Below are 19,025 nucleotides of genomic sequence, written 5' to 3' on the forward strand. Positions count from 1 at the left end.
ACAACTGATCTTCTGAATGACTTATACTTCACTGTTAGACAACTAATTATCGGACTGACTTATACTTCACTGTCAGACACTGGTTCACTGTTAGACAACTAATTCACCGACACTTGGTTCACCAAAAAAAAAAATGTCTCTTACAACCAGTGGCTAACTAGCATTGTATTCACAAACAAACGTTTACCAGTAATTGGCTCACAATAGGATGGAAGACATGGACAGATGGCGCCATCTAGCGGTACTTTGTTTCTTCTTATCAAAGCGCTGTCCCCGTAATGGCAGTTTCAGGTAACATCTGTCCATCTTCCTCTGCTAACCATTTGTCAAAAGACTTGTTCTTTTTGTCATTCTTTGTTGGGTTTCCATTTCCAATTATTTTTATGCATTTGTAAGTACAACAAACAAAGTCATTTAATATCAGTGTGTGGAACTGATTATCTTTTTTTTTACAAAGCTTATATCAACTCACTCTGTCTGTCTGGTAAAAAGTTTGAACATGTTTATTCTCCCATTTCCCATTCTCGGATCAAGTTAAAGCTTTGCACAATTATTCATTAAACCTGAAAAAAAAAATTAAACACTAAATTATTTTGTTTGTTTTCGAAATAATGGAAAAAATGCTACTTAATGAGAGATGTGGATAAATACATTATTATTACGTTTTGACACGTTTGTTTCTCCCACACTCGGTTCTAGTTAAAATTTTTCTTAATTACTCACAGTCAATAAAAATACACGAATCAATCCAAAAATTAACCAATAAGCTAATCCTTAAGTACTAATTAATTAATTTTGTTTTATACAGCATAAAAAGGAGATAACCCCACAATTATGAGATAAATGGCAGTTTTTAGCGGTTACTTCCCTTAGATAAGCTTTGCTTTTTAAGAGTATTCTTTTTTGTATTGCTTGTTATGAAGCTTATATCAACTCACTCTGTCTGATAAAAGGTTTGAACATGTCATTTCTACCACAACCCATCTCGGATTAAGTTGAAATTTTTTACACGATTATTTCTTGTAGCTGACAAAACATGAATCAATAAAAAAACATTAACCAATTAGTTAATTAACTATAGGCAATTAATTATTTTGCTTAGTATCTTATAAGGGAAAGAAATGGTACTTGACAGATGAGGAGGTATGAGTTGAATTAGTTCCCTTAAGGAAGCCTGGGCCCTGAGTTCAAATTAAAGTAGTATAATGTTTTTGTTATTCATTAAAAAAGCGATCAAGCCAACAACTGGTCCAGATAAGTGACTGGATCATAGCGCATAGAGAAAGATAACAGCATGAAATTGCGCTAAACAAAAACAATCGCCGAAGTCACCGAAGCAAAAGCCACCTTAACCTGCGCTATCTGTGGACGGGAGTGTCTCTCCAAAATAGGGCTCCACAGCCACACGAGGAAGTGTGCTCTGAGATGAACCATAGTCGTTCTACGACTGAAGGAGGCCAATGATATTTATAATTGTTAGTCCAGATCAGGGGTTCTCAGCCTGTGGGTTGCGACCCCCTTGGGGGTCGATTGACGATTTGCCAGGGTTCGCCAAAGACCATCGAAAAAATGGATTGTTTTTGTCTATTCTTCTATTGCTGTGTATGTTAGCCGGGGGGGGGGGTGTCGAGGTAGAGTGGGGGATTGTAAAAAGGGGTCGCCGAGCATAAAAGGTTGAGAACCGCAGGTCTTGATTGTCTAGATCTATTACAAATTTAATTACATGCCTGATCCAAACTTATTAATTTAAATAAAACTTAATAAAGTTTTTTTAAAAGTATTTTTCTTGTTGTATAATACGGTTATTGGTGGTGGGTGTCGTGCGCATCTGGTAGGGTATTTTCGTTTGAGCACCATAAGGTCTTATTAGTTCTGTTTCTAAGGATGCGCTATATTGGTGTCATTGTTCTCTTGTTGTGCCTTGAGATGAGTCTCTTTGTGTTCTCTTGGTGTGCCTTGAGATTGAGTTATCTGTGTGGTGTTATTCCCCAGTATTGGGTAAGTTAGTTTATTTTACTATCTTCTACATGTCGTAGCTTTACAATCGTTTCTTTAATAATCGTGAGAATGGCGGTATCAAAGGAGTGTGTATTTTTCTTATCTAGGGACGCAGGCTTGGGACTCTGCTGGAGTCAAGTCTGAGTTGTAGGCTTGGTAGTTGACTATTGCCCGTGGCGTTGGGTTGGCGTTGTGAGGCCTGATTGACTATGGCACTGAGATTAAGGTGTGCTATAGCCCTTTGAATGTAATCTGTAATTGCCAGTGATATTTATTCATAATGTATGTGTCACCACCTCAAAGTTGGTGCCATAGAGTAGAAACCCTAATTCTGTATTGTGTATGTTAATTCCATATTGTGAATCTTATTCACAACCCATGTGGCACTAAGGTGAACACTTTTGACCTTAGGTGAACCAGAGAGTTAAAGGCAGTCAGTCCACATAGAGATCTTGTAGCAAGCACTTGTATTGAGTCACTTAAGATATAAGCAGTAGAGTTAGATGTTTAAAGTAGTTGGTTATAGAATAAGTACTAAGTTGTGATATTCGTATATTACTGTTGGATTAATACTGACCATTCCTGGGTCGAATTGTATGGTGTATTCACTATGTGGTGTTATATTAAACTTAATGTGTCTGCTACACCCAGCGTCATTTCATTATTCTGTGATTTGTAACAAGAACCCAATGTCACCACCACGCCTACATTGATAACCACAGCCACATTCATAACATATAAAAGAACGGTGACATTTTTGGTGTCAGAAGTGTCAGCAAACAGCAATTATAGTGTCAGAAGTGTCAGCAAACGATATTTTATGATGTCAGAAGTGTCAGATCTACTAACTTAAAGGATTTATGAGCACCAGAGGAACAAGTCAAGAATTTTTTTCTATTGCTGTCAGAAGTATTTTAATACTACAGTGACTTACAGTAACATTTATACGGATATTTTTGAAGTTGGCAAGTGAACTATTTAGTTAACACATGAAAAAGTAACTCTAAAAAATATTTGTTTACACAAATCATGACGCCACTCAACGAGCAAGAAAGCTAAAACCTGATTATTACAGACTCTACTATTTTTCTCATTTGGTCGTTCAGCGACACATTCAACATTATAGAGATGACCTAGATCTACATTTATTGAGACCAGCACACAATTTTTCAAGTGAGATTCACGTGATCCAAGAGTGACATTATTCATTATTATTATCTTCAGCTAGTCTAACACTACTAACAGAAAACAGAGCTGAAATTGAAAGTTAACTGTGCCTACTATTTTAACTTGTACTTCAAGATTGAACTTTACATGAATTGCAACTAATCCAGTATTTATTAATTTTTTTTTGACTACACACTTGGTATCTAGATCTACTACTACATGTCATGTTGACCTGCCATGACACAGTTACCGTTAGCGAGCTATTTTTTTCATCTGTGATGAACTGAACAATTTGAACTGTTCCTGTCTGAGCTGTATTTTCAACTTTTCCAGTTGACTACTGTCCTAAGTGTCATTTATCTGGAAGCCTGATTTATGTGGTTATACTTTTACACCAGTTGAGATAGCTTTAGGAGCACAGCATTGTTCAAAGTTACTTTTTAACATCCTAAGCGAAAGAGATCAAACATGATACGCTGAGACAACCTGGATACTACGGCCTGTGTGGGTGAAACTAGACAACCGTGATACTACAACCGGTGTGGGTGAAAATCTAGTACTACAAGTCATTCAAGTCATCGTTTGAAGACAGCTGATATATGGTCAGTCGAAGTAGCTGACATATTCAAGAATCATCTACATCGAGTGCTCGTCATAATTCTAATGACACACTCCTATTGTCGCTGTCTAACAGCACATTTAATAAGAGAGCGCTCTTACTCTTAGACCTCTCTTGTCGTCACTACCTAAGGTCATTTTTAGTTATTTATATTTGTTTCAGCAACTGTACGAAACAGTGGATTACCTATCAAGCACATGAATTATTTATTGGATTACTTGTCAACTATATGAATTGTTTAATGGATTATCTGTCAAACATATGAAGTATTTATTGGATTACTTATGAACTGTAACATTGTACTGTGGATTTAACAAGTGGATTACTTATGAACTGTAACATTGTACTGTGGATTTAACAAGTGGATTACTTATGAACTGTAACATTGTGCTGTGGATTTAACAAGTGGATTACTTATGAACTGTACCGTTGTGCTGCGGATTTAGCAAGTGGATTACTTATGAACTGTACTGTGGACATATTTTATGTGGAGCATCACCGGAACTTTATGTACAAGTCAAGCATCAAGTGAATATTTAAGGGAAGTAACTTTAATTACCCTTAGTATTATCAGTATTGATTAGTTCTCTTTGAACTACACCACAATTTTTTTCATTGTTTACATTTGTATTTATATATACATTTGACTTTAGGGACTAAATTTAATTATCTATTGAGTCTGAGCATTTATATTTTTTTTTCAAGTAAGCATCCAGGTATTGGTAGGGACTCTTTAGATAAAGTAAATACTTGATCGTATAGCTGTATTAGTTAAGTTTGTATTTGTCAAGTATCTATCATATTGTTAAACTCTTGTATTGATATCGTCTTGTTTACATTTGTTGAATTTTCTTTTTGCGTCATAGTTATTTCTCATTGTAATTCTTTTGTCTACTATTTCTACTATCTTGTAATGTCTCTTTAAAGCAGACTGTTTAGTATCTATAGTGTATTTATGTTTGTCTAATTATTTACTTATTGATATATATATTTATTTTACTTCTTATTTCAACCTATTTTTTATTATTATCAACACTACACTACACACTTGATACACTATGGGATATATTTTGATTTGAGATTGTGACAAGATTGATTGTAAATAATATATACTTTGAGCACATTCAACTATTTGATACTATCGATACATTGATCACTATTTATCAGACTAATAAGGCTCACACAATTGTGAATTATTTGTTGCAATAAACTTTTACATTGCAAGGGGAGATACTAAAAATACATAATCACATAATTGATCAGTAAAGTATTACATTACGAACTAGACAAAGTACCAAGAATAACTTAAGATACCTCATAACCTCAATTGTTTCGCACAAAATATATATCTACTATTACCTGCAATTACTATTTGAGCTATAATAAGTATTTATCGTACAATATTCATTTACAACTACCTAGTGTTATCATATCTATTAAGTAACTATATTACTAATTTGAATCTTTGAAAATGGCTGAGTATGAAAAACTAATAGAGATAGTGGATAAACTAAAGTTAAAAGAAGATGATAGAGCTGCATTCATTAAAATTGAAATAGATAGAATTAGAGTAGAAAAAGACAAGCAACGTGAAGAAAGGCTACATGAAAGAAGACTGAGAGAGAAAGAACAAGAAAACTTAGAGAAAGAAAAAGAACGCCAGCATGAAATAAAATTAAAAGAACATGAAGAAAAAATGGCCAAGCTAGCAAAAGAAAATAAAGACAATTCAGCAAGTCAAACTTCATCTCATTATCAGTATCATAGCAAATTTAGGAACTTTGACCCAAAAGAAGACACATTGGAAAATTTCATAATTCAATTTGAATACATCTGTCAAACAGCAAATATGAATAGTGCACAAATGGCTCAACAACTTCTAGCTAACCTAAGAGGTGAACCACTAAACATCATCGACACACTAACTATGGAGCAAAGAAAAGACTACAACACAGTAAAACAAAGACTTATTGAACATTTTGGCAAAACGGAGGAGCACTATCGAAAACTTTTTAGGGAAATAAAACTAGCAAAGAATACAGATTTAAAAAGAACAATACATGACATGCGCCAGAACATGACAAAGTGGCTACAACTCGCAAACTGCAACCTAGAAGACCCCAAACAGATATTAGATTTCTTTCTCATTGAGAATGTGTTAATAAATGTTACAGATGCAGCATTCTCATTCCTGAAGGAGAGAAAAATAAAAAATGAAGCTGAATTGATATCCAACTTAGCAACATACAAGGACTCCCACCCAAACATCACCATAGACAAAAGGGAATTGTACAATGTAGCTGCAACAGTGACAGAAAACCATCCAAGAACTACAAATAAATTTAAATATGCCAAGAGCATACAATGTTTTTTCTGTGGCATATTGGGTCACACCAAAGCAGAGTGCAGAAAGAGAATGGCATCAGAAAAACAGCAATATGTAAATAGAAACCATAAATATGGAAGAGATAACAGAACTTTCCAGAGCTTCAGTCCTAACTACAATAGATCCTATCAACAACAATATAACAGAAGAACATGGCAAAGCTACAGTCCAACTAACAGTAGATCACATCAAACAAACAGAAGATGGCAAAACAACAGAATGTCTAGAAGAGACCAATTTCAAGATAGACAACATACTTACCACAATAACAATCATACCAGACAAAACATAGCAGCTGTAGCAACTGAAAGACCAATAGAATATGAAACAGTAGCATATATACAGACAAAGGTAGCCAAATTAAAAGTGTATCCTGCCTATGTGGATGGCATTAAGGTATATGCATTACGTGACAGCGGCTGCACCTCAATCATTGTAAAGAAATCACTAGTAAAACCTGAACAGATACTTGAAGACAAGGTCACACTGACTTATGCGAATAAAGACTTATGGGAAGTATGTGAAACAGCATTAGTTTTCATTGAATCACCATGGTTCACTGGTCAATACAAAGCCATAGTAATGAACAACCCAGCTGAAGAACTAATTATAGGGAACATAGAGAATATAGTTGAACTGTCAGAAGAAGCCTTAGTAAAATGGGCTAATAGTGTAAATCAAGAAAACATTGAGTTAGCATCAACTACTAATTCACATGATTACAACAATGTCAGTATACATGAAGCAACTAAAGATAATCAGTCAATTACAAATAAAATAGATGTAGAATGTCAAACTCATTTGCTAACAGAAGCATCTAAACTAAATAAAGATTGCCAAACAATTAACACACAAACAAATGATAGTGAAATACAAACAGATGAAATACAAATAGATGATAAAGATAAAGCTGAAAAACAAGAAATACAAAATGACATTAACACTAGCTCACCTAAAGTAATAATAACAGAAGAAATATTAGCCTTGACATTTAAAAACAGCAAACAGATAGAAGTATATGATCTAGAAGTCAATTATCAGGATGTTGTATGCATAGTTGATGAAGAATCCACAATCACTTTTGTAGAGCCCAATTTAGTAGAAAAAGAAGATTATTTGAATGATATAGCCATTGTAACCTTACCAAACTCTAGAAAGATAGAATGTAAAACTGCCATTGCTGAAATCAAATCACCATTTATAAAAGGGAAAATAAAAGTTGTAGTACTTGAAAATACTATCAGTCCAGTAATTATTGGATCTTATCCAAAAGTTAAAGTGCATCAAAAGCCAGTAATACATAAAACAATATGGTTTTATGACCTATCTGATTGTGATTTCCAGAAAGAAATTTTTCAAATAGTACAAGAAATAACTTGTGATTTTGGATATAAAAAAGTTTGGAAACATCCAGAACTTGGAGAGTCAATGTGGGTACAAATAAAAAACTTTGGCCATTACAAAGAGTTATTACATAAAATATATGGAACACCAATTAAGGGACTCACAATTAATATCAGTGTTGTTGACTTAATACATCGCATCTGGTAAACATTGAGCATTATGTTGTAAATATTGAGCATTATTTTGTAAACAATGAGTACTATTTGTAAACATTGAACTAGAAACCATTTTTTTAAAAAAAACTCCATTTGTAAACAATTTTTGGAATTTGATTACTACATTGTAACCAACAATTTTTTTTTCACATTCTTTTGTCAACAAGAATAACATTTTTGTACTCAACAATGTAAACAAACATTGAATTTTTTCCAAACTTATTCAGTACCTAGCTTAATTTTTTTCCATACAATGTAAACATTATTTTTTCCCATTGTATTGAGAACAACTGTGACAAATTTTTTTCTACAGCTATTGTAAACAAGATTGGAATTTTTTTACTATGTCATTTATCACAATTATATAACTTAGTCACATTTTTCAATACTATTGAAAAAGGAGATTGATTCATAATGTAACTTATTTATTCAATGTCAATTAGTGTAATGAAATATTGACATACACTTGTATTTTTTTGAAAACATTTTTGTCAAACTATTCTTATGGAGTATATTTTTGTAACAATCATTGATGTAAACAAGAAGATCCTTGTAAACACACTTTTTGATATTTCAAGTGCTGAAAGAGACACTTGATATTATTCTTTTAAATTGGACTTACACATTTTTTCACAACAGATTAAAATAAATACAACTAAACCATTATGATGTTATGCTTGTATGTATATGCTTGAACAAATTAATGTAAACTCAAAGATTGTATCACAACTGACACATTTTCTCAGTTAAATTTTTTTTGACAAAAGAGTTTTTTGAACTTTGTACTCAATAATTATTTGATAAACAATGTAACATTAAACTTTTGCCATTACTAGCTACAAATTATTTGAACTGGCATATAGAGAAATACTTAATTGAAACATAAGGTGCATGTAAAAAGCACTATGAAGGATACTTATTATTTTGATTTCATGTTGATACTTTTGATCCAATATTTTGATACTTGAATTATACATATTTACTTGTGTAATATTAATGCACAACAATTTTTTATGGAGATGTCAAACCTCATATTGAAGTAAATAGATATATTGAATTTGTAACAATGTTCATTAAGCAATTTAATCTTGAATTTTGACATATATTTTGAATTTTTCTATACTTATCACTTACATATTGAGACTTACTTGTAACATTTTCTACATGATTTGTACATATTGTATTATTGGTGTTAAAAATCAGACTTCTAACATTTCTATAGTGTCAAAGATTTTTTTATAAATAGATATTGTGAATAAAAAACTTGTATTAATTTTTCACATTGTGACATAGGAGATTGTCATTGAAATTTTCGTCACACTTTGCACATATTATTATGAAAAAGACTTGTAAATATTGAACACATTTGAATATTGATGTATATATTAGAACTACATGTAAAGAATTATTTGGGATGTTAAGTATTTGACTCAGAGAATTATTTGAATTGCCTTACAAGAATATGATGAATTAGAGAATTTTGCCCTTGTATGAATTTTTTTTTGATTCAGCAAATATTTTGTGTAACACTGTCATATTATATATTTTATTGCAAGTTTGTAGTTCTATTTGAACTCTGCAATTGTACATTTCATAGACCCCAAGAATTCCAATTGATCCTACTTAGGATAATTATGTCGTCAAGCTGAAAAAAATTTCTTCAAAATTTTTTTCAAAAGGGGGGTGATAGGTAATGTCACCACCTCAAAGTTGGTGCCATAGAGTAGAAACCCTAATTCTGTATTGTGTATGTTAATTCCATATTGTGAATCTTATTCACAACCCATGTGGCACTAAGGTGAACACTTTTGACCTTAGGTGAACCAGAGAGTTAAAGGCAGTCAGTCCACATAGAGATCTTGTAGCAAGCACTTGTATTGAGTCACTTAAGATATAAGCAGTAGAGTTAGATGTTTAAAGTAGTTGGTTATAGAATAAGTACTAAGTTGTGATATTCGTATATTACTGTTGGATTAATACTGACCATTCCTGGGTCGAATTGTATGGTGTATTCACTATGTGGTGTTATATTAAACTTAATGTGTCTGCTACACCCAGCGTCATTTCATTATTCTGTGATTTGTAACAAGAACCCAATGTCACCACCACGCCTACATTGATAACCACAGCCACATCCTTAACATTATAAAACAACACAGTGACAGTATGCCTCATAATATCATATATATCATTAACTCATTAAACCTTTGTTGTTATATGCAATATTGTTATTCACTAGTATACGTTAATATTTGTTTTATTCGTTCCTAGATATGTATTGCATAAATTGATTACTAGACTGTTAGGGGTGCCCAGGCAGACGAGCCAAGGCTAAATTATAACCCCGGCATAAAGCTAATAAACACTGCTCAGGTGGGGAGCCCGGCGGAGTACATCATACCCTAGATGAGCGCGAGGACAAAACCCACCTGACAGTGGGTCTATTTTATTTCTACGGGCAATTAATAAAGGTGCCTCTGGATGTAAAGTAAACGTATCAAACCTTTAACCTAAATTTAAACCAATCCAACTATTTCAATGCTGAATTGAGAAGCGAAAGAATAAGCCTCTGTGTTACTTTTTGCCGAAGCGATCATTGTCGGAGCGATCCCCATCCATTTTTTCCCCCTGTGCATCGCAACGATACCCCACATAGACTTTTGACTGGTGAATTTTTTATTGAAGCTTTTTTTTCCTCCTGTTAAGCAGTTCGAAAAGGACACAACTATTTGTAACTTTATTCCCCCTCTTCCCAAGTAAATTTAACATAAAAATAAATAAATAATTCGTCAGATGACGTTGAATAAAAAGCAAAAAGTTCAAGTGTATACACAGTTGCACAATATATCCCCCCCCCTCCCCTTCCTGAACAAGCTACCGATGATGTCCAAAAGAAAGGTCAAGGTCTAGTAAAGCTTTTATTTTTACTTGACCTTTCAAGTTTCGTGCCTAGAGCCCAAAATGCCCCAAAGTGTTTATAATTTATCTTTAAAAGAGATGAATTCTAATGATTCGATTATTTTCGATACTTTTTTTTCATGTAGGCGATATAAAAAATGGACATTGAAATTTCTCACTACCACACAAGTAAGAGCTTTAGCGTTTAATCAAATCTGAGTAAACAAACTTCACAGATATAGACTTCTCTTTTTTTCTTCTCTGACTTGCTTTTTAAATTTAAATAGATTAAAAATAAATATTAACAAAACTCTTCCTCTCTTTAATTTGTAATCATGGCGCCCGCCCGATGCCACGCTGCCACCGAGATTAAAGATCCGCTTATGTGTCTGTAGTTTCCCGCCACTAGCCCTCTCCTTTGCACGCCCCCTTCTTCTAGCCCCATTCCCCCACACGCAGACGACAGCAGTCCATTCACGTGAGCTAGACCAAAATCGCCTCGCGCTTCAACGCACGAGGTGTGAGCGAGAAGATGTATCCCCCCTCTCCCCTACTAGGAAAGTTTTTTTTTTCCTCCAATGTTTCACGCGGAAAATGTCTACACGACTTTTGAAACTAAGGTGACAATTCTAAAATGACATGTGACAATTTCTTCATGTATTGGCCACGAGCCCAACGTACGAGCCAGCAATGACATCTGACATATTTGGTTGACATTATACACGATGACCACATTGTACATTCAGAAAAAATGTTGTTTTTTTTTAAAGGGAATGCTTTCTACTCCATTGACCAAAACACTGAGAGACTAAAGCCATACTTTGTGTAGACGACTCAACACTTGCTATTACGTGTGTCCAAAGAGGGCTACACATTTGGATATCCGGCCCTGGAGTGTTAACACCTCAATGGAATACCACTGAGACTGCTACTTCGACATCATTAAACAAGTTCCGCTTCTTAAGGTACGTCGTAGACTTGTAGTTAATGTTCAGAATGCAAGTCTTTCATTGGTTGATTTCGATAAAGTACGCCAGGTCCCAGTTTACAATTTTTTTGAGGTGCGCTTTCGCTTAACCAGGATCGGCCTATAAGAAATAGGGAGTAGTGGAGCTTACCGCCCTAACCCCCCCCCCCCCCCCCCCAATGTTTTATCTACAAAGGGCCAGTGTTTACATTCTAGCTATTTTAGTATATTCATCAATGACTGGTATTAAAGTTATTAAGTATACTGACATTAGTTAGCAGCCTAAAAACCAGCCAAAAAATTTAAGGACTTTGTTAATAAGCGAACAAAAACATTAAACCATTAATATAATGCATGTCTAGAAGATATATATATATATTTAATGCAAACATTTAAGTAATAAAAATGTAGACAATAAATAATTTAAATACAATATAAAACATCGCTTATATTGAGCGAAATAACAATTATTTTAAATCAATGAAGTAATCTATCCTGGCTGTGTTTTCAAAACTAATTTTTTTTTTAAAGTCTGCTCGAGCCGGTATTTGAACGCGAGTTTCTATGATGGGAGGCCAACCAGTTTACCACTAAGCTATTCAAGTACTTATAAAAATTAAATGTTTTAATTTTCAATTCTAGTTTCAAATTTGTATCGAACGATTTACTTCTGTACATTAACCTACCACCACACCTTACTGTTTTATAAGTTAGTACGTTTTCCATATAAAACAAAATTAATTAATTTGGACTAATTGATTAACTTATTGTTTATTTTATTTTGAGATATGCGTGTTGTCATCAACAATAAATAATTGTGCAAAGTTTCTGCTTGATCCGAGACTGGAATCTGGGAGAGCTAACGTGTAGAAGACTTTGACCAGACAGACAGACCGACTTGATATAAACGAGTTAAAATATAATGAATATAAATACCCCTACAGAGGCTACAAGCAACACTGATTCAATGACTACATGCGCATGACTAGACAACATCTTAAGTAGCGTCCAGCTGTGATCTCCCATACTGGACAACTATCTGGCCAAAGCTGCCCAGCTTTTTTTTTTTTCTTTCTGGATCGAAGCCAAGTCTGTAATAATCACTCTAACCTTTCGATGTCTCTTGCGAAAGCCTCGAGGGCAAAGTCTTGATAAATATTCTATGATGAATGGCCACACGATGTCGAGAAGACGAAACGATATTACTGTAATGACCAGGCCATCTTACCTCCCAGCTAAACACATGCCAGATGAAAAAAAAACTTACTGTAATGACCAGGCCATCTTACCTCCCAGCTAAACACATGCCAGATGAAAAAAAAAACTTACTGTAATGACCAGGCCATCTTACCTCCCAGCTAAACACATGCCAGATGAAAAAAAAAAACTTACTGTAATGACCAGGCCATCTTACCTCCCAGCTAAACACATGCCAGATGAAAAAAACAAACTTACTGTAATGACCAGGCCATCTTACCTCCCAGCTAAACACATGCCAGATGAAAAAAACAAACTTACTGTAATGACCAGGCCATCTTACCTCCCAGCTAAACACATGCCAGATGAAAAAAACAAACTTACTGTAATGACCAGGCCATCTTACCTCCCAGCTAAACACATGCCAGATGAAAAAGAAACTTACTGTAATGACCAGGCCATCTTACATCCCAGCTAAACACATGCCAGATGAAAAAGAAACTTACTGTAATGACCAGGCCATCTTACCTCCCAGCTAAACACATGCCAGATGAAAAAGAAACTTACTGTAATGACCAGGCCATCTTACATCCCAGCTAAACACATGCCAGATGAAAAAGAAACTTACTGTAATGACCAGGCCATCTTACCTCCAAGCTAAACACATGCCAGATGAAAAAAAAAACTTACTGTAATGACCAGGCCATCTTACCTCCCAGCTAAACACATGCCAGATGAAAAAAAAAAACTTACTGTAATGACCAGGCCATCTTACCTCCCAGCTAAACACATGCCAGATGAAAAAAAACAACTTACTGTAATGACCAGGCCATCTTACCTCCCAGCTAAACACATGCCAGATGAAAAAAAAACTTACTGTAATGACCAGGCCATCTTACCTCCCAGCTAAACACATGCCAGATGAAAAAAACAAACTTACTGTAATGACCAGGCCATCTTACCTCCCAGCTAAACACATGCCAGATGAAAAAAAAAACTTACTGTAATGACCAGGCCATCTTACCTCCCAGCTAAACACATGCCAGATGAAAAAAAAAACTTACTGTAATGACCAGGCCATCTTACCTCCCAGCTAAACACATGCCAGATGAAAAAAACAAACTTACTGTAATGACCAGGCCATCTTACCTCCCAGCTAAACACATGCCAGATGAAAAAAAAAACTTACTGTAATGACCAGGCCATCTTACCTCCCAGCTAAACACATGCCAGATGAAAAAAAAAACTTACTGTAATGACCAGGCCATCTTACCTCCCAGCTAAACACATGCCAGATGAAAAAAACAAACTTACTGTAATGACCAGGCCATCTTACCTCCCAGCTAAACACATGCCAGATGAAAAAAAAAACTTACTGTAATGACCAGGCCATCTTACCTCCCAGCTAAACACATGCCAGATGAAAAAAAAAAACTTACTGTAATGACCAGGCCATCTTACCTCCCAGCTAAACACATGCCAGATGAAAAAAAACAACTTACTGTAATGACCAGGCCATCTTACCTCCCAGCTAAACACATGCCAGATGAAAAAAAAACTTACTGTAATGACCAGGCCATCTTACCTCCCAGCTAAACACATGCCAGATGAAAAAAACAAACTTACTGTAATGACCAGGCCATCTTACCTCCCAGCTAAACACATGCCAGATGAAAAAAACAAACTTACTGTAATGACCAGGCCATCTTACCTCCCAGCTAAACACATGCCAGATGAAAAAAACAAACTTACTGTAATGACCAAACAATCTTTTCTCCCTTAGAGAATAGCTATTAATAATACTCCTCTAATACTATTACTGTAAGTCTATCATTTGTTCGGTTCTTGATGATTGAATTTGAAATAGTTTTTGTCTCATATAATTTTTTAATGAAATTTTTGACTTTATTTCTAAGATCCCAATGGTCCAATAAAAGTGTTCCTCCTAGTGAAAATTTGGATTTATGCTGGGGTGTAGGTAGGAGGGGTTGGAGAATATGCCATAAATAAACATTCCAGAGAAAAGCTAAAATTTATGAGAAGGTCTGATGCCAGGTAGTGAAATGAAAGCGGACCAGGCATTCTACTGTTTATTTTATTACTTTTATAAAGTGATAACTGTAAAAGAGGCCCCCCCCCCCCCCAAAAAAAAAAAAAATGCTATTAAGATAAAGTCAGGTGCCATTTCGCTCTAAGTTGCATAGAGGAAAGCAGATGACCTCTGAAAGAGACAGAGTACTATGGTAGGTCACAGGACACACATTTGAGTCAAAAGAAGACACCTGCCAAAGACATAAGCAGACCACGAAAAGACAACTTTAGTGAACCCCTCTCCCCCGCGGACAACGGCTTTGTCTGCATTAGGCGTGGCAAAATTTGCAGGTCGCAGCTGGGTTTGCGTGGTCATGTGGCATGCTGTACTCTTGTTTAATCTTCGGAATCGAAGATAATGCCTATTATTTTTAGATCTGTGGGCACTAAGATATACCTATATATCCATTAGGCGTGATTCACATTGACCTGAGTAGACTGACGTAAGTAGACCTCCTACGGACAACGGCTTTGTCTGCATTAGATGTGGCAACAGGTCACAACTGCATGTCAAATACTGCACTTAGAAATCGAAGATAATGTCATTATATTATCAGGCGATGCTTCTAAAAACTTTATTTCTTTACAAAAAAGTATTTCTGGTTGGTAACATATGTCACATCAAATTTTACCCCCCCCCCCCCATCCCGTAGCGTAGGCTAGCCAAGATTGAAAAAGTAAGGCATAAAAATAGGTTTGCAACCGCTATTTCCAGGTCCTGCGACTAGATCAACTTATAACCTGGTCCAGATCCGAAATTGTGTGAGGCAGAAAAAACGAGATCAAAAATTGTATAAGATCCCTTGCCGAAAAAGTCAGTGAGTGCTATCAGACATTTTCTGATCACTGACAAAACACTGATTCTTTTTTCCCTCAGCAATGGAATTGAGATGCTACAGAAGGATCCAAGGTATCATATTTAAAGACAGATTAAAAACAGGGTTACTGCAGTAATTGGACCCCACGATGACCTGCTAACTATCGTAAAAAAACGCAAGCTAAAATATCTCTGGCCATATTACAAGGTCTTCGGGGCTCGCAAAGACATTCCTTCAGTGAACAGTACCAGGAAAAAAAAAAGAAGAGGCAGACAGAGAAAGCGATTGGAAGACAACATAAAAGAATGGACAGGCCTGCCATTGAAGGAAGTTCTAAAGCAAAAGACAGAGAGGAATGGAAAAAGACGGTCGTCAAATCTTGCAAGGTGCCCCAACGGTCCAACAGACTAAGGGATAAGTCAAGGTAAAAGTTTATTAAAAACAACAACTTTGATCTCGTTTCTTGCTGCCCACTTTTTCAGTCACTTTGTTAAATAACGCGCAAACCGGATATTTGATAAATATTAGAAGTAGTCAACATTCATCCATTCATCACTCTAGGATACATTACGTCAGCCAGGTCAAGTGTGTCTAAGTTTAAGTCAAAAGAAAAATGTGTACTCGACAGACTTCACTTCTGCTGTGTTGATACTATATATAAAATTCATAGACTTATATATTATGTCTAGACTGGAAACCGGAAACAAATTCTTATCCGCGATTGATCGATTCACAGACCTATATATGTATATATATATATATATATATGAGAGAGAAGAGAGATTTTTATGTACGTAATTCTTTTTCAAGCTCTAAGGGAAGTCGCCCCAATTAATCTTTTCTGTCATAGAAAAGAAATGATCTTTAGTTATCAAAGTTTAGAAATAATGCAGAATCATTTCTCGGATTTCTTTAGAATGGGCTTTTAATCACAGAACTAATATATAAAACAAAGCCATTTCCTGTTAGCTTCCATTGAGATAATGTTTAAAAAATCCTAGATCGAAATAATTCATGTCTGTTTAAATAGATTGATTACATAGATCTTTGTATATTATGTATCTAAAAATTGCAAAATAATAATTATGAGACTAGTAAAATCACTAAATTTAGAAAGCCTTCAGGACAGAAGACTTAAAAGTAAAGTAACAACGATACATAAGACACTGAACCATAATCTTCAAATACAGAAACAAAACTTAATAAAATACTCTGAAAGACACAAAGATAAAAACCCATTCCTCGTCCCATATGCTAGGACAAATTTGTACAAATTCTCCGTCTTCCCTAGCGCTATTAGAGCATGGAATGGCTTGCGTGAGCTAGCCAGGAAAACCAGTGACTTGGCAGAATTTAGGTCATTGGTTAATATGCATGACTAAATGCATGACGCATAGGACGTAATCATCTTTTTTGAAGTAACGTCTGTATCATATAAGATAAGATAAGATAGTATTCTTAATGTTGATGATTAATTATTAGATCTAGATTTAAAAAATTAAATTATGTTACATAGGTAAGGGTTGAAAAAAAACACACTTTTACTTCTTATAACTACTTTACAAAACAACGCCTTGTTTCAACTTTAAAAAAAAAATTCACGACATTTGTTGTAGTTTTAAAAGACCTCCCTGTCCAGTCTAGATATAATGTATATAAGTCTATGTGTACGCCATTTTACATAGGCTACACTGTTAAGGACGCCATATTGAAAAAGTCACGGTTGCCAACTAAAAATTAAAATAAATTTTGTGCTTCAGACGTAAGATTATTAGCAGAGTTAAAAACATATTCTAATTCTTTTGAAACACATAGATGATCAACATTTTCTATATCCTGTTCGCTTGTTGGCAGAACTGATTATTTATAGTTACTGTCAAAAATAAAAATTAATCTTAATTTAATCAAGTCAAAGAAACTTTGATGAAATGCTTCGGGTGCTAGGAAGATGTCAACAAAGCTTTTCCCCTCCAGAAATAAAAAAAAAATGATTTTAAACTGCTGGACGTGTGATAAATATGGGTCAAGGTTACAAGCGCTAATTAGAAACAGTCGACTCCCGTGTGCTTCTGGTTTAAGGAAACTGACATATATCACTAGATTGACTCCATGTAGATCTGATTAGAGAAGAACAAATATGATTACGTATGCATTAAGTTACAATAGTAACATGAAAACATTGTTTAACTTAGTTTGCAAGAAATTTGTAAAGAAATTCATAATTATTTTTCCTTGTTTAAAGCTCCTACTGTAAGATTGGAAATTAGTCATGGGTAGAAACGGACTCTAACGATTTTCTTAGAATCTTAATAATTTTATGTCTATTTTTGCCGAAAAAATATTCTGTTTTGAACACGGCTTCAGCGGATTTACCAACTTTGATGTTTCTTTGCCTTCAGAATTGAATAAATAGATGGACGTACTTGTGGATTTAGCAGACAGTCTTAGGTTCCAGTCTGCACATCCTCGTAAAGTCATTAGCTGGAATGTTAATCAAAAATGTGATGTGCAAGCCTCACCGAAAGGGCTTCTTGCTATTATGGAGCATTACAAGAAATGGAATTAGAAAGTATAGACCACCACCTACGTAACATAACTCCTGGGAACACGCGTAGGACGTAATCATCTTCTCTTTAGAAGTAACGCCTTAATATTATAAGATAAGATAACATACAACCTTATTAGATTTATCTATTTACTTTGCTAGTTTAACAAGATTTATATATTTAATTACAGAGAAAACACACAACTTGCTCATAATTAAAAGATTGTGTCAAATAGACTTAATTATAATAGTTGAATGTTCTTAAAATTGGTGTCCAACTTTTTTTTTCAGTCAGGGAGTTATCTACCTTTAACAGACACTGTCACTGGTCGTATCCCACCCCCACACACACACACAAGAATGTCGAGGCCAATGGAATTGAGGCTCTGAGGCTTCTTAATGCTTTGTAGGGAGAAGTTTCGAGCGGCCGGAAAGCACCGTGTCGCGGGTCGGATATGTCCCGATGGACTTAGTGTTGTTGACGGCCGTTGACTTACAACACCGTGCTGCTGGTAGACTACTTAACTGCTGTAGGCGTAATATATCTTAACTTGTACATCTTGAAATAACTTGAATAACTTCTTTTGTAAACAAAACTAAATATAGCTTTTTCTTCAAATAGGGACAAAATCAACTTGTGATGAAATGCAATAAATAGAGTAGACTTAAGTCATAGTATAAAATGGTATTTTAAACAAAAACTCACTAAAATAACACGTCTTTTCAGTCTAACGTTCTGGAGTCGTCTCCCCTAAGACCGCTGACGACAATGCCATCTAT

The 19,025-nt window shown here is 34.8% G+C and overlaps 1 protein-coding gene across 3 annotated transcripts in view; it reads left to right on the forward strand.

The window, feature by feature from the left end:
• The first annotated feature begins 1,814 nt into the window (after nt 1–1,814).
• Nucleotides 1,815–19,025, forward strand: part of LOC106073171 (uncharacterized) — a 211,673-nt gene continuing 194,462 nt past the window's right edge. Inside the window, exons 1-4 of one of the 3 annotated variants that reach the window (XM_056025960.1) lie at nt 1,815–1,998; nt 11,398–11,592; nt 15,760–16,124; nt 18,100–18,339. The gene's annotated coding sequence lies outside the window, so the exon portion shown is untranslated. The remainder of the gene's footprint in view (nt 1,999–11,397; nt 11,593–15,759; nt 16,125–18,099; nt 18,340–19,025) is intronic. The other 2 variants (XM_056025959.1, XM_056025958.1) reach the window with 2 other exon arrangements.

Source organism: Biomphalaria glabrata, chromosome 4 (assembly GCF_947242115.1).
Source record: "Biomphalaria glabrata chromosome 4, xgBioGlab47.1, whole genome shotgun sequence".
Taxonomy (NCBI): Eukaryota; Metazoa; Mollusca; class Gastropoda; family Planorbidae; genus Biomphalaria; species Biomphalaria glabrata.